Source organism: Spermophilus citellus (assembly GCF_964194105.1).
Source record: "Spermophilus citellus genome assembly, chromosome: 19".
NCBI classification, from domain to species: domain Eukaryota; kingdom Metazoa; phylum Chordata; class Mammalia; order Rodentia; family Sciuridae; genus Spermophilus; species Spermophilus citellus.
In genome coordinates this window covers 1,998,672-2,011,655 of record NC_138201.1, presented here as the reverse complement: position 1 = coordinate 2,011,655, position 12,984 = coordinate 1,998,672, and the positions used below count along the sequence as shown (strand labels likewise).

Sequence of the window (12,984 nt, the reverse complement as noted above, 5' to 3'; positions counted from 1 at the left end):
CTGTTGTGAAGCCCATTAACTTTTCCTCCACTCAGAGGGAAACATGAATTTCAAAACAGTGAAGCCTCAGGCAGGCACTAGCACGCCCAAGGGGAATTGTCTTCTGTGAACTTTCCCAGCAATACCAAAAACTGAACCTCGCGATAATACTGTAGGCAGGTAGATTTCTCCATTTCCCACCTTCATGCTGTACAGATACACGCCGCCTGCATTGCTGAATTTAAGCCCAGTGTTTGACTGATACATACGGCTTCACGAAGAAATCCTACACTCCTCCTCTTCGAAAAGTCCTTGGAATGGCCTGATTCTTCTAGGAAAGGCAAGCACGACGCCCACGGCTTATGATGTATGTGTGTGTGTGTGTGTGTGTGTGTGTGTGTGTTATTTTTCATTACTAATTTTTCAGACTCATAAAATTTAAAAATTGCAGACTCATCAATACCCCCCCCCCATACACACCTACTTTCTGACATTTAACAGTACGTAAAGCTCCGTCCCTGTGTTGGCCACTCTGAGACACCATCTCATTTAAATTGATGAAAACCGTAGGCAGTGGCTATTGCTATTATCATGATCTTCATCGTGGTCCTCACTGGTATTCCTTTTGGGGGACTCTGTTCTGGTTAAGAGCATCTGACATTAGACCCTATGTAAGCCATCGATCCCTGGTGAGATCTAGAGGAGTCACTTAGCCGCCCTGGGGCTTGGTTTACCACTCGACTATAACAATGCCCCTCAAGAGCCTCCCGAAGGCAGACAGTGAGCTGGCCACTCTGCTGGCAGCCTGCAGGACGGCGCGGCTCCAGGTGAAGTGAGGTGAAACTGCTCCAGACATTTGGTTTGGAAGCTCCACAGATCCATTCCGCCTAGGACAGGAAAGGGCATGCCAGGGACTGCCCTATCACCTGGTACCCACCCTGGGGACTGGCTGGTAAGTTTCGGGCAAATGTGAGCTAACCGGGAAGGCTCAACCAGCTCTCCTGAAAGAGCCTGGGTCTGCACTCCCCGAAAGGGGCCACATTCCAAACACAGCCGTCTGGGTACCAGCAAACAGAGCCCGTCAGTCCGCAAAGTTGCAGCAGTTGGCTCTGGTGTGTTTACAAGTCCTAGCAGATCGCAGGAATGCTCGGGATCATTATCACCCCACCCAGAGGCGCTCAGCAGCCCAACCCTCTCACATCTGGAAGATGTGAGACCTCCAGCGGACACACAAAGGAGAGTGGAAGAGAGATCTCCTCTTGCTGCTGATTCTTGGGCCCCGGCAGGATTTGAGCCAAGGGCTCTCCTTTTGTGAGCCGGAGCAGCCTGCTCAGGAGCATCTTTCAGAGCCCAGGACATCCAGGACGAAGGGGGAGATTTCCTCTCGGCCAAACGCAGCGGCACGTCTCAGGATAGGAGCTAACTACCATCTTTATTCTCCTCTCTCCAGATGAAAATGGAAAGTGAAATACTCTGGAGAATAAACAGGGAGCGGTCCGCGCGCGCACACAACCTCTTGGACCTCGGAGAGGGTTGGATCCGAGACGCCTGTTTTAGAAGGGCGACGGAACCGAACCCTTAGCATCCTCTGCAAACGCAGGGGATCTCTCCCACCCCCCTCAGTGCCTTCTGAAACTGTCTCCGGGCCGGCGGATCTGGGATCCATCAGCTCTTCCCTCTACCTCCCACGGACGCACGGCCACCGAAGCACATGGTCCCACCAGCGCCCACGCCTCCAAACCGCTAAACTTCCTGTCTCCGTCCCACCCAGGCGACCCGAGCGCCGTGCCGAGTGCCCCAGGGACTCCTGCGGAGGCGGCCGCAGCCCCGGAGCCTGGGCGGGTCTTCCCGCCAGCTGGAGCGCGGCGACCCGCACCCCGGCCCGCGCCTCCACACCTGCGTTCTGCACCCAGGGGGCTCTGGGGGCGCCCGCCCTGGCCGCGCGGTCGGGGGCCCCCGGGGCGGTCGCCCACCTACCTGCTCGGCTGCCTCCTCCCTCGGGCGCGCGGGGCTGTCGCTGCCACTTTATTGTCTGCGCTGCGCACCGCGCGGGACCCGGGGGCCGGGCTCTGCGCCAGTCCCGCAACTCCGCGGCGCGCGGCGCCTTCCCCGGCCGCTGCCTCCCGCCGTCTCCCGCTGCGGTCCGCCCGGGCGCCCGCTGGGCACGCGGCCCGACTCCCCGGCTGGCGGCGCGGCCGGCGCCCGCCGCATCCCCCGGCCCCGGGCTGCGCTCGCCCCGCGTCCGCGCTCTGGTCCACGCTCACGGCGGCGCCCGGGTCAGCCTTCCGCGCGCGCTTCCGTCCTTCCGTCCTGCCCGCTCCTCTGCTGACAGCCGCGGCCGCCCGTTTCTCCCCAGCTGCCCCCGCCCGCCCGCCGTCTCTCCGGGGGCCGGGGCAGCCGCTGCCAATGAGGCTCTGCTGATGCGCTGTTCCGGCCCAGTCATTGTACCGGGAGGGAGGGGACGGGCGGGAGGGAGGGAGGGAGGGGAGGAGACGGGGGAGGGAAGGAAGCAGGGACGGAGGGGAGGGGGCGCCCTCTTCCCCGCGCTGCCCGGCTGCCGGCCGCGCTGGCCTTCCCCGACAGAGAAAGGCGCTGGGCCTGGGGCGCGTGGCCTGCCATCCAAGAGGAGGGAGAGGTGGTCACCCGCTGCGCCTCTCCTGGTCCCCGGCGGAAAGCTCTGGGCGGGACTCGGTTCCGCCTCCGGGCTTCCAGCATCCCGGGCATCCAGCATCCAGGCAGGACCTTAGGAAAACGGGAGCCAGGCACCTGGGGCTGAGGGAGGCGCAGGCTGGATGCTGCGAGTTTGGCCAAAAGACTTGACGTGAGAGTCCCACCGACCCAGTGGATCTGCTCCTTGAAATAGAAAGAGGAGGGGCGGTGTCCCTCCCAGGGGCTCCTACCAGGAGCTCAAACAGCGTTCCCCAGACCTGGGAGTTCCCAGGCTCAGAGAGGTTGACTCAAAATAGCTGATGAGTGACAGCAGACACCAGCAGACACCACCGCTTGATGTGGCGCAGAGCATCATGTAGCAATTGGAGCAGGAGGGAAGGGAGGCAGACCCTGAACCAAGGTTTTCTCTGTTCTCTCCAAATGAGCTGAGGAGCCGGCCCAGCCCCCTGGGACTGCAGGGAGAAGATAGTCCACAGGCTTCACATGACTGTCCCTCCTGCCAGGCCTTACTTCTCTACAATATGAGTCGATTTGTTTTTCAGAGTAATTCCATTTTCTAAAGTAATTATCTTGTGACTACACAACTATATAGCCGTGCATTTCACTGACCTGTTGATTGATCCAATGTCAACAGTCTAAAGCAACCGTTTCTATGACCCAAGTTGGACCCTTCCTTTCTCCTCCTCCACCTCCTCTTCCTCTCCTCCTCCTCCCCTTGGGACAGATCCCCAGCCTACAGAAGCCATGGATCAGGGGCTGGTGTGACTACTACCTAGTGTCCCAGGCCCTGGTGTGCCGACTAGGGACAGGAGGAAGCCAGCAGACAGCCAGGTGTGAAGTGGTGACAGCTAGAGGTGGCGTGATATGTGGCATTACACGTGTGTCATGTGAGGTTAATTAAAGTGGCTTCTGGTGTCGGACCGTTTGCTTTCAATTAAATAGAATATATGGGATAACGAGCTAGCATTTATTGAGTGGTAATTGCACCCACTGAGCTAAGTCAGCACGGCTCTCGGCACCATCTCACTGGCTTCTCCTGAGAGAAGAGGGAGGGCCCGCAAGCCCCTCGTGGCCAGCGTCCACCTTGGCTGTTTGGGCGTCTGGCCTGGTAGTGATGGCTCATTCAATGTCAGTTGATCCCTGTCTTGCTGAGGAGGAGCATGAGGCTCAAGGAGGCTTGCTGCTGGCCCGAGAGTGTGGAACTGTGGGCAATGCATGTCTGAACTCCCTAAGCATTGCACAGCACTGCCTACGTCACGTCTGTGACAGCGCATGCACAGGTCAGGGAGCAGTACGGAGCAGTGGCTAGCTCAGCCTCACCCAGGCACACAGTTCTGATCCTTGGCAGGGTCACTAGGGAACAGCAGGAGACTATAGGGCAAAAGCGGGCAGCAGAGGGACGGATCGGGCAGGCCTGTCATCTGACTAGTGTTTGGTAAAGGTGTGGGGGAAGAAACCAAATCTACATGCAGAAGATAACATGAAAACACCAGAAAGGGACATCAGTAGGTGTGATCAGGCTCCGTCTGACTGACCCAGAATTCTCTATCAAGTGTGGGAAATTTCACGGAGGTTTTGTGGAGCAAGGACGATTCGGGCTTAAAAATGGAGGCTCCAGGGCAGACCTGCCTGGGTGTGAAGCTGGCTTTCTAGTTACTCTAGCTCCCCGGGCCTCACATGCTGCTTCTGCTACACAGACAGGGACAGTGATAGTAATCATGCTACCTCTTAGGGTTATCCTAAGGGCGGAATTGGCTGCTAGTGGAGAGCATTCCGCATCCTGCCTGGCCCACGGCAAATTCTTAATAAACATTAACTACGGCATTAAATGCAGGGGTGGCTTCCTTTCCAACCTCAGTCTTCTGATAAACAAAAATGTAGTGAGATACCCCAGACAGCAAAATTAAAACCACAACTCAGTTCAGCTCGAAAAATGTGTTATTTTTATCCTAGTAGAGAATGCTTAACTCTGATTCCATATTAGAGTTTTCAGAGATTTAAAAAAAATACTTAATAATTATATTAGAATCTCTGAGCATGGGGTTTGGGCATCAGGATTTTTTTTTTTAAACTCCAGGGGTAAAATTCATAGACCGTTCAATTTCGACTCACTCAAATGTCACTGTGCATGGGAACCACCTGGAGCCACCTTCGGGCCACCCACTTGCTTGCTCTGTTGTCGGGAGGAGCCACGCCAGGGGGAAACAGTGAGGGCTTCCTCTACTTTCCAAGGCCTCACTCTCGGCTGGGCAGCTTTCAAAAGAACTCTGCAACCAACGAAATCAGGGAAACGGGTCCTGCCCTCTAGAAAGTCAAATTTTAGTTCATCTGAGACAAACGTACATGGACAAAATGACACCCAGGAGCATGAAGGGGGACAACTCCACCCCGAAACGTAGAATTTCCAGGTGAACATCAGGCCTCCCTCCCCAACTGCTCTTTCCGGGACAGAATGTCTCTGATGCGAGACGGTGTTTAAAAATCCCTGGACTCCGGCTTCAAGCCCTTGGTCTCCGTTTGGCACAGTTAAAGGAGTGGTGCGGTTGGGGTTGGGCACCCGAACTTCAGCTCCTGTGTTCATAAGAGCAGGCGGTGTAAACCTTTATTTCCCAAGTTCACGTTGTTTCATGTGTGTATTTCCTTATTGGTGTAAAGATGGATATCAGATCACCAGGTGAGTTTTGACAATACAGAATACTACCTAAGGCAGAAATGGAGCAGTCCCCACAGGTTCGCCTTCCTGCCTGAACCCCTTGATGGTGCACACTCCCACCTTTGAAAGCCACGTGCAGATTCGTTCCTGGTCGTCTGCGATCCATGTACTGTAATGTATTCGCTTAAGCCTGTGAGGTTTCCTCGACATTTTTTTTTTTATGTACAGTTTTAAAAGCAGGGTCACAGAGAGGCCACGCCATTCCCACAGCACTGGGTCTCCTAATTTCAGCAAGCCGGTGCTCTCCAAGGATCCCCACGGAGCGCTCCAACGAGGAGCGTTCGGATGGGCTGCCCAGCGGTCACTGATGTGGCAGACCCAAGTCACCGTGCTCAGGCTCGCTGTTTCACGTATGTGGCCTCCCTCACCCAGTTGCCGGAGGAAGGCACCCGGTTTCCCCATTGCACAGGAGGGACGGTGACATCCCCAGGGCGGTGCTCTGAGTCACCCTCTGCCTTAGCTACTAAGTCAGGGCGACAGCCGGATCCCAGCCCTGCCCACCTGCCGGGAGACTCAGCCTGGTCTGCCACTCTTGTCATGAATGCAGGGGCCTTGGTAGAGCTCACTGGTTTCTGAGTTCTCGGGAGGGACCCGGACAGAAATCAAATCCCAATCGAGGTTGCATTTCCTTTCTCAAGCACGCATTAGGCAGCTAATGAGAGCAGGGGCCGGCCGGCCAGCCACACACTCAAGTGACTCTACCTTTCTTAGAGACACCATGGCACCGTGCATTTCCGTGCAAGCTCTAGACACACTCCGCACCCGGGAGACCCCCAGTGCACTGTGATTGACAGAGAGCTGCCGACCTGTCATTTGATGGGCTCCGCAGAGATGGGGTCACCGTGAAGCCTCATGATCTCTCCACCTTACCCCGGGCCTTTTCACACACATTGTGATGAGATTAAAACTCCTTTCTTTAACCGAACTGAAGCTGCTAGGTTTTACAAGCATTAAAGTATCGGGCTAGCCTATTTTCTCAGATCTTTGGTTTGTCACATGATGCCAACCCCAAACAAGTGTGTTGTTTTAAGGGCACAAAGCATGATGCCCTGAGTTTAAAACGGTAAGAGAGTTCGAGGAACGGCATTTAAACAAGGGCTGGACTCAGGCAAAATCCTAGGAATTAGTTGTTCTGTGGGCCAAAGCTCAAATGTTGGGGATGCCGCTCGATTCAAAGCTGTGCTGATGGTTAGCTGTGAAGAAGAACTGTGTTCCGAGGCTGATTCGCTCGCTGCCGTGTTCCAGAAGCAAAGTAACCAACTGGGCCTCGCACAAGGACACACGTAGCTGACTTCTCAGGGCACATCACTAAGCCTTTCGTATGTGTAAAAGTGCTTTTTAATAATGTCCTCTTGGCACTTAACAGGCTAAATCACCTTGGAGAGAGGCCAGTGCTGCCGTCCACCCCTTAGTGGATGGCCCCAGCACTGCTCCCGTGGAATCTTCAATCAGAACATTGAGAGGGGGGGCCACCTTTCCTTCCAAAGCCAGGGCAGGCCAGGAGAAACAGAACGAGGGCTCTCACAAAGCCCCCCACCTGGTCCGCGGGAATAACACCGCATTGACCTTGGGAAGGACGCTTCTCACTGGAGAGGTTGCAAACCAGCAGGTGTGTGGGCCTGTCTGGTGTGGCTAAGTGGCCGGGGTCTAAAACTTGGAGACTTTAACAGAAATGGGGGTGTGCGTGTAGGTGTGCTGGAGTGGATTTGGAGGGAATATTCAAAAATCCAGGCTGCAGCTGGATGTCATTCCATTATGTCTAAAGAGGAATTTTTTTTTCAATTTTATTTTTAATTGACAAACCATCATTTCACAGTTTCATTGGGCACAGTGTGACATTTGGATACGGGTGCCCATGTGTCATGATCATCAGGGAAGGGAGAAATCCGTCACTTGGAGCACTGATGGTTTCTTGGTGGGGAGAACACTCCGATCAATCCTCTCTCCCAGCCATCTTGAAGTGCATGATACCTGACTACTGACGGTGCTTATGTACGGTGCAAGAGCAGACTGGAACTGAGTCCCCTAATGGTAGCAGTACCTCCGGCCACCTCCCCAGCCCTCCCTCCACTCCCCAACCTCCTCCTCAGCCTCCCTCCCGCTCCCCAACCTCCTCCCCAGCCTCCCTCCCACTCCCCAACCTCCTCCCCAGCCTCCCTCCCGCTCCCAACCTCCTCCCTGCCCTCCCTCCAGCTCCCCAACTTCTGCTGACCGCACGTCACCCTCCACTGCTTTGAGATCAACTTTATTTTCCACCCTGGGGTGAGAGCCTGTAGCACTTGTCCTTCTGTCCTGGCTCCTTCACTCTCCAAGACCCATCCTCATGGTGGCAGACAGTGGGTGTGGGGGAAGGAGGGCTAGTGATTGAAGGCGGCACGTTGGTGGACAGTGGTGCGAATTCTCTCTAACGGGACACCCTCTAATAGCTAGCCCTCCTTTCTATACCTCGGATGATTTTATCCAAAATCCACGATTTCCAAGAAGAATGGATGAAGCACCCAAGCAGCAGCCCCACTCTCCTGGCCTCCGGACGGATGGGGCCCGGTTGCCTGCTCCAGTTTAGTACCGGATTGACCTTCTGCATCATCTTCTGCTCTTAGCATGAAGATGTGATAAAACCAGGAGGGTTTGGGAGGGTTTGGGAGGATTTGGGTACAAGTGTTACCAATTCCTATGCTTCGAGGGGCCGGGTAAGAGCATCAGCAGGTTTGGTGGATCAGAGGTAGGAACGCAGGGAACATTGGTGACGGTGGCAAACTGGAGAGCGCATGCCTGTCCCAGGGGCCCTACCACTCAGTAACAGCCCACTGTGCAGAATAGTCTTGCCAAGTTTGCTTTTCAAGAGAATCCAGAAATCCAAGTTTTTAATAAAAGTTCTTGATTATTAAATGTTAGGAACCCATCTTTTCAGATTTAAAAATATTCAGCCAAAGAAAAGCACGTGTGCAGGGCTGATGTCACTCCAGGGCGCCCCCCCCCCCCGCCCGGGTTCCTGTGGATCCCTTCCAACATCCTCCTTGTGCGGATCAGGAAACTGAGGCTCAGATAGCCAAGGTGACTTTCTGTGACCACCATAGCAGTACGGGGAGAGCGAAGCTTGGCCACCAGCTTCTAGCCTGGGGCTTCTCCATGCAAACATCTGCTTCTGTTTTCTTGCTCAGATGTAAGAGATGTTCCTCATTGCACGATTCCCCACGTTGTACGTTGTTAAAAAATAATAATAACAATACCCACCAGCATCCGGAGCCAGTAATTTACAATAAGTGACTCTCCAGCCACATGATCGCATGATCTAAATGGGTTCCAACATTTGTCGGGCCAGTGCAATTCGACGTCTATTTGTGTATTGAGAAAGCTGTCTTCTCTTTCTCTACACGTCTTCTCCACTTTCAGAGAAATTTAGAAAGAAGTAAAACATTCAGGAGGAGCCAGGCCGACCGCTCTACCATAACCAAGAGCAAGGTGGGCAGAAAAAGGAAAACCCGTTTGTGAGCCGGCCACTGTAGAAGCTGAGCCATGCTCACCAAGCCTGTCCAGCAGTTCTGGTTTAGCCAAAGCAAATAAAACACAGCAAACTAGCAAGGACCCCGCACACTTTGGAGGAGAGGCAGAGAGAATCTTTCTAGAAGTTGCAGCAACTGAAATCCTCCCCTAGATCTGAGATTGCTTTCATTTTTCCTTTTTCAGAAAAAAAAAAAATTATAGAATGAGAGCAAACACCCCGACAGCTACTACTGGCCAGTGCCTTTGTGCTTGTGGTTAACCAGGATGAAACAAAACCTTACGGAGAAGTCAAAGCTCCCTGGCTCCGTTTCCCAATCTCATTCTTATTTCCAACTCTCCAGAAACAACCACTGTCATAACTTTGAATAAATCCTTCCAAACTTCTGCATAGAGTCACGTGTCCACAAATCCCATATAACACTCTGCTCTCTGTGCTTTTAAATTCACGTGCTTACGTGGCCTAGATGCAAGGTACGGCAGCCTGTGTGGTTCATTCAATAACAGCTTTGCAAGATGCATCCAAGTTGATGGCTGTGGGTCCAGTTCATTCCTTTTAAACTACTCGATGATACTCCACGTCTTTTGCTCCTTTCTCAGGTAGATGGTTATAAGGTCATTTTCAATAATTGAATTATTTTATTTTAAACTATTCAAACTAGGGCCGGGTGTGGTGGCTCACACCTGTGATCCTGGCAGCTCAAGAGGCTGAGGCAGGAGGATGGCAAATTGGAGGCCAGACTTTGTAATTTAGTGAGAACCTAAGCAACTTATGGAGAGCCTGTCTCAAAATAAAAAAAAATAAAAAGGGCTGGGGATGTAGCTCAGTCATAAATCTCCCCGAGCTCAATCCTCAGTACCAAAAATAAATAAATAAATAAAATAAAATATTCAAATGGGTTAGGGTCAGGGCTCGGGTTAGGGTCAGGAGCTACTTTTCCTGAAGAGAATGACAGCCATAGTGAGCTTGTAGTGTATGTAGCGTGCTGTCCAAGGAGAAGGTGCAGAGCAGCCCATGTTCTTCTGAGCCAGGCGTCCTGTCCCTCCAGCACTGCCCGGGCCCTTGGCCTGGTGGGTGGCATTTTTCTGAAGGGAGGACCCAAATCTCCTGTGAGGGTCTGCAGAGCTGTCTATGTCACCCAGAAGGACGAAGAGCACCATTTTTATTGGGCTCCCACTGACCCGGGGAAGTCACCTGTGTCTCTCTGCAGGTGAACCGCTCACCACCACTGTTTGACGACGGGCTTGCCATCTTGTGTTGTGGTCGACAACGAAATTAAACTCAACGGTCACGGAGCAAGGGTTCGTGGGATGTCAACAGCCGGGACACGTGGCCGAGGCAGGGAGAAGAGCAAGTCAAGAAGGGACCCAGCTTTGCTTAACTCGAAAGCCTGCCGAGGAAGGTCCTCTGCAAGCCAGGGCGAGTCCCTCCGTGTGGCCTGCTGACATTTCCCCAGGGTTCATCCTGGGGCTGTTCCATGCCTGGCCAGATGTCCAGCTCCCTCCCTGTCCTCACTGACTCCACGCACTAGCCTCTACCCCTGAGTTGTAACCACCAAGAATGTCCCCAGACGCCCTCCACTGTCCCTGGGTGGGTCCAATCTACCCAGGAGAGGCCCACTGGCTTACAGAGATGAGCAGGTGTGTGGATTCGGCTCTGGGGAACGCTGGCTTTAACACCGGCTGCCCAGTCAAACGTCCTGTTACTGAACACTGCTCTACGGTCTAAAGAAAAACGCACCCTTTAATGGACCACCTGTGCCAAACGAAGGCAGGGTTCCCACCGAGGGAGAAGCCCTGCCCCTAGACCCCGGAGGAGGAGGGTAAGTACCGGAGACCTTGGACAAGTCACTTAGCGTCTGGGGCCTTCGTTCCTTCTTTGGTCATCAGGGTGGTTGGGCATCTCTAGGCTCAAAGGCTGAGTCCTTGCAGGACTTTGAGGATGGGTGTGAGGAACCGGCATTCGGAAGCTGCTACTATTTGGGGAAACATAAACACAGAGGAAGCACTCTGCTAAATATTGCATGTCCCCCAAAGCAACTTTTTATTAGAAAACATAGCCTCTGGATGTGTTTGCCGCATTGCTTCTTTTTAAACGATCTTGCCAATTGCCTTCCTCATTATAAAGCAATCTTGCAGATGCTATTAACAGGAATCGCTGGCTGTTTATCTCGCTTGTAAATTTGATCTTCAGGAAAGGGGGCCAGATTGACGGCCGAGGACGTGTTAAGAGTTCTTTCTTTCAGCCACAGAACAGACATGAACCATGACAGTTTCTCAGTCTGTGGGATCTTGGATGAATCGTCCCGGAGAATACGGTGTTGCCAGTCCCACTGACAGTCCCTTTGACGGCTGCCGTGTCAGTGGTGATCCTGGCACACGGCCATGTGTATCTACGTGGGTACCACAGAGAAGCACCCCTAAAGCAACCTCTTAGCCATTGGCCGGCTCCGGTTTTAGTTCTCACCTGCACCGTCAGGATTCCAGGCGGCTGGCAAGACCTGCCGCTGGACATTTCCAAGCTCTCCCGGGTGGTGACCTGTGTTCCTGCTGCCATGGCTACAGCTGGCTGCAATTCGTGTCTCCCAGTCTTTGCCTGGCTCAGGGACAAAGCCACAAGGTCCGCTCTCCAGCGAGTACATCCCTGCTCACCCCAGATGGAAGAGCCCTCGACCGTCTTCCGTGGTAACTAACCCGTTTTCCGCTGACTTCCTCAACCAAGAGAAGCTCCGTAAATAAGGGATTTTCTTGACTTATTTATTGCTATGTTGCCTGAACCTAGAGGAGAGTTGGCGCACAGTAGGGCATCCACGAGGCCCTTCGTGGACGTAGTGCTCGAGTCCCTTCTCCTGGCTTAGTCAGCGTCTATGAATTGTTGGGATCCCAGCTCAGATCAGGGCTTCAGAGAAATCCTTCCCAGTGACTCAGGTCCTGTCAAGTCACTGGGATAAAACAGGCATCTCGCTCTCCTGTTGGCAGCTCCTTGGTTCTCGACGGGGCGTGGTTTTGCCCTCCAGGGGACATTTGGCAGTATCTGGAGACGTTTGGGGGCTGGCAGTGGGGGAGGAGGGGTGCAGTGGTTGCTGCTGTGACTGAGGGGTGGGGTCCAGAGACGCTCTGACATATGGCATAATGCACAGGAGGACCTGGAATGGCTCTGGGCCAAGGTCGAGGGATGCTGCTCTGAGCAGATGGGTGATGATAAATCCGCGTGTGTGAGTCTGTGCTTCAGGCCTGTCTCCCCTGAAAGACTGTAAAATCATGAGTACAACTTGGGACTCAAAGCCCATCAAACCTCACCCGGCCACTCCACTGTGAAGACCACCCAGCTGCTGGATGAGCTGTGGGCCTGGCCAGCTCCTCGGTGGAGTTGAGGACGCTTCACACTAGGAGAAAGTCAAACGTCAGCCCTCGTCAGGACGGGCAGAGCAGAACAGAAACGTGACCGTTGAACCCCAGTAACCAAATCCAAGAAGCAAACCCCAAAATGCAAAGAGCCAGGCTCAGAGAGGATTCAAGTATTAATCAGCAAAAGGGTCGATCACAGGAAAGTGAATTTCTGGGTGGCCTTGTTGTAAGGTGGGCCACAGCCATGGCTTTGGGCGCCTGCAGGGGAGAAGTAAGTGGTCTTCCATACCGACCTGAGATGGCACATGCACAGCATCAGCAACTGGGTGTTCTATGCATCTGAGAGAAGAACGAGGTATGGCTAGGAACAAGCGTTCACCTTCACCCAGGGCGACCGCAATAGCAAGAGAGAATAGTTATGTAAGGACAAAAGGGAGCCTCGTTAAGAAATAGTACCTTTCTTTCTCTTTCCAGGGCTGAGGATTGAACCCAGGGCCTCAAGCATGCTGGCCAAGTACTCCACCACGGAGCCACACCCCTATCCCTTTCTGAAATTGGAGACAGCGTGTTACTCAACTCACCATCACTGTCACCAAAAGACCCAGGAAGGACACCTTAGAGGAAGAAAAGGTTGTTTTGGCTCACGGTTTCAGAGGTTCAGTCCCTGGTTCACCAACTCTGCAGTTCTAGGCCTGAGGGGACCCAGGATGTCATGGTGGAAGGGACCTCGGAGGCAAGGAGTTCAGGACTCGGCAACCAGGAATCAGAGGGCC

The 12,984-nt window shown here is 53.6% G+C and overlaps 1 protein-coding gene across 1 annotated transcript in view; it reads right to left on the bottom strand.

Annotated features, from left to right (window-relative positions):
* FRMD4B (FERM domain containing 4B) overlaps positions 1 to 2,320 on the bottom strand; it is a 191,079-nt gene extending 188,759 nt beyond the window's left edge. The window contains exon 1 of the mRNA XM_081276147.1: positions 1,957 to 2,320. The gene's annotated coding sequence lies outside the window, so the exon portion shown is untranslated. The remainder of the gene's footprint in view (positions 1 to 1,956) is intronic.
* Positions 2,321 to 12,984: the final 10,664 nt, after the last annotated feature.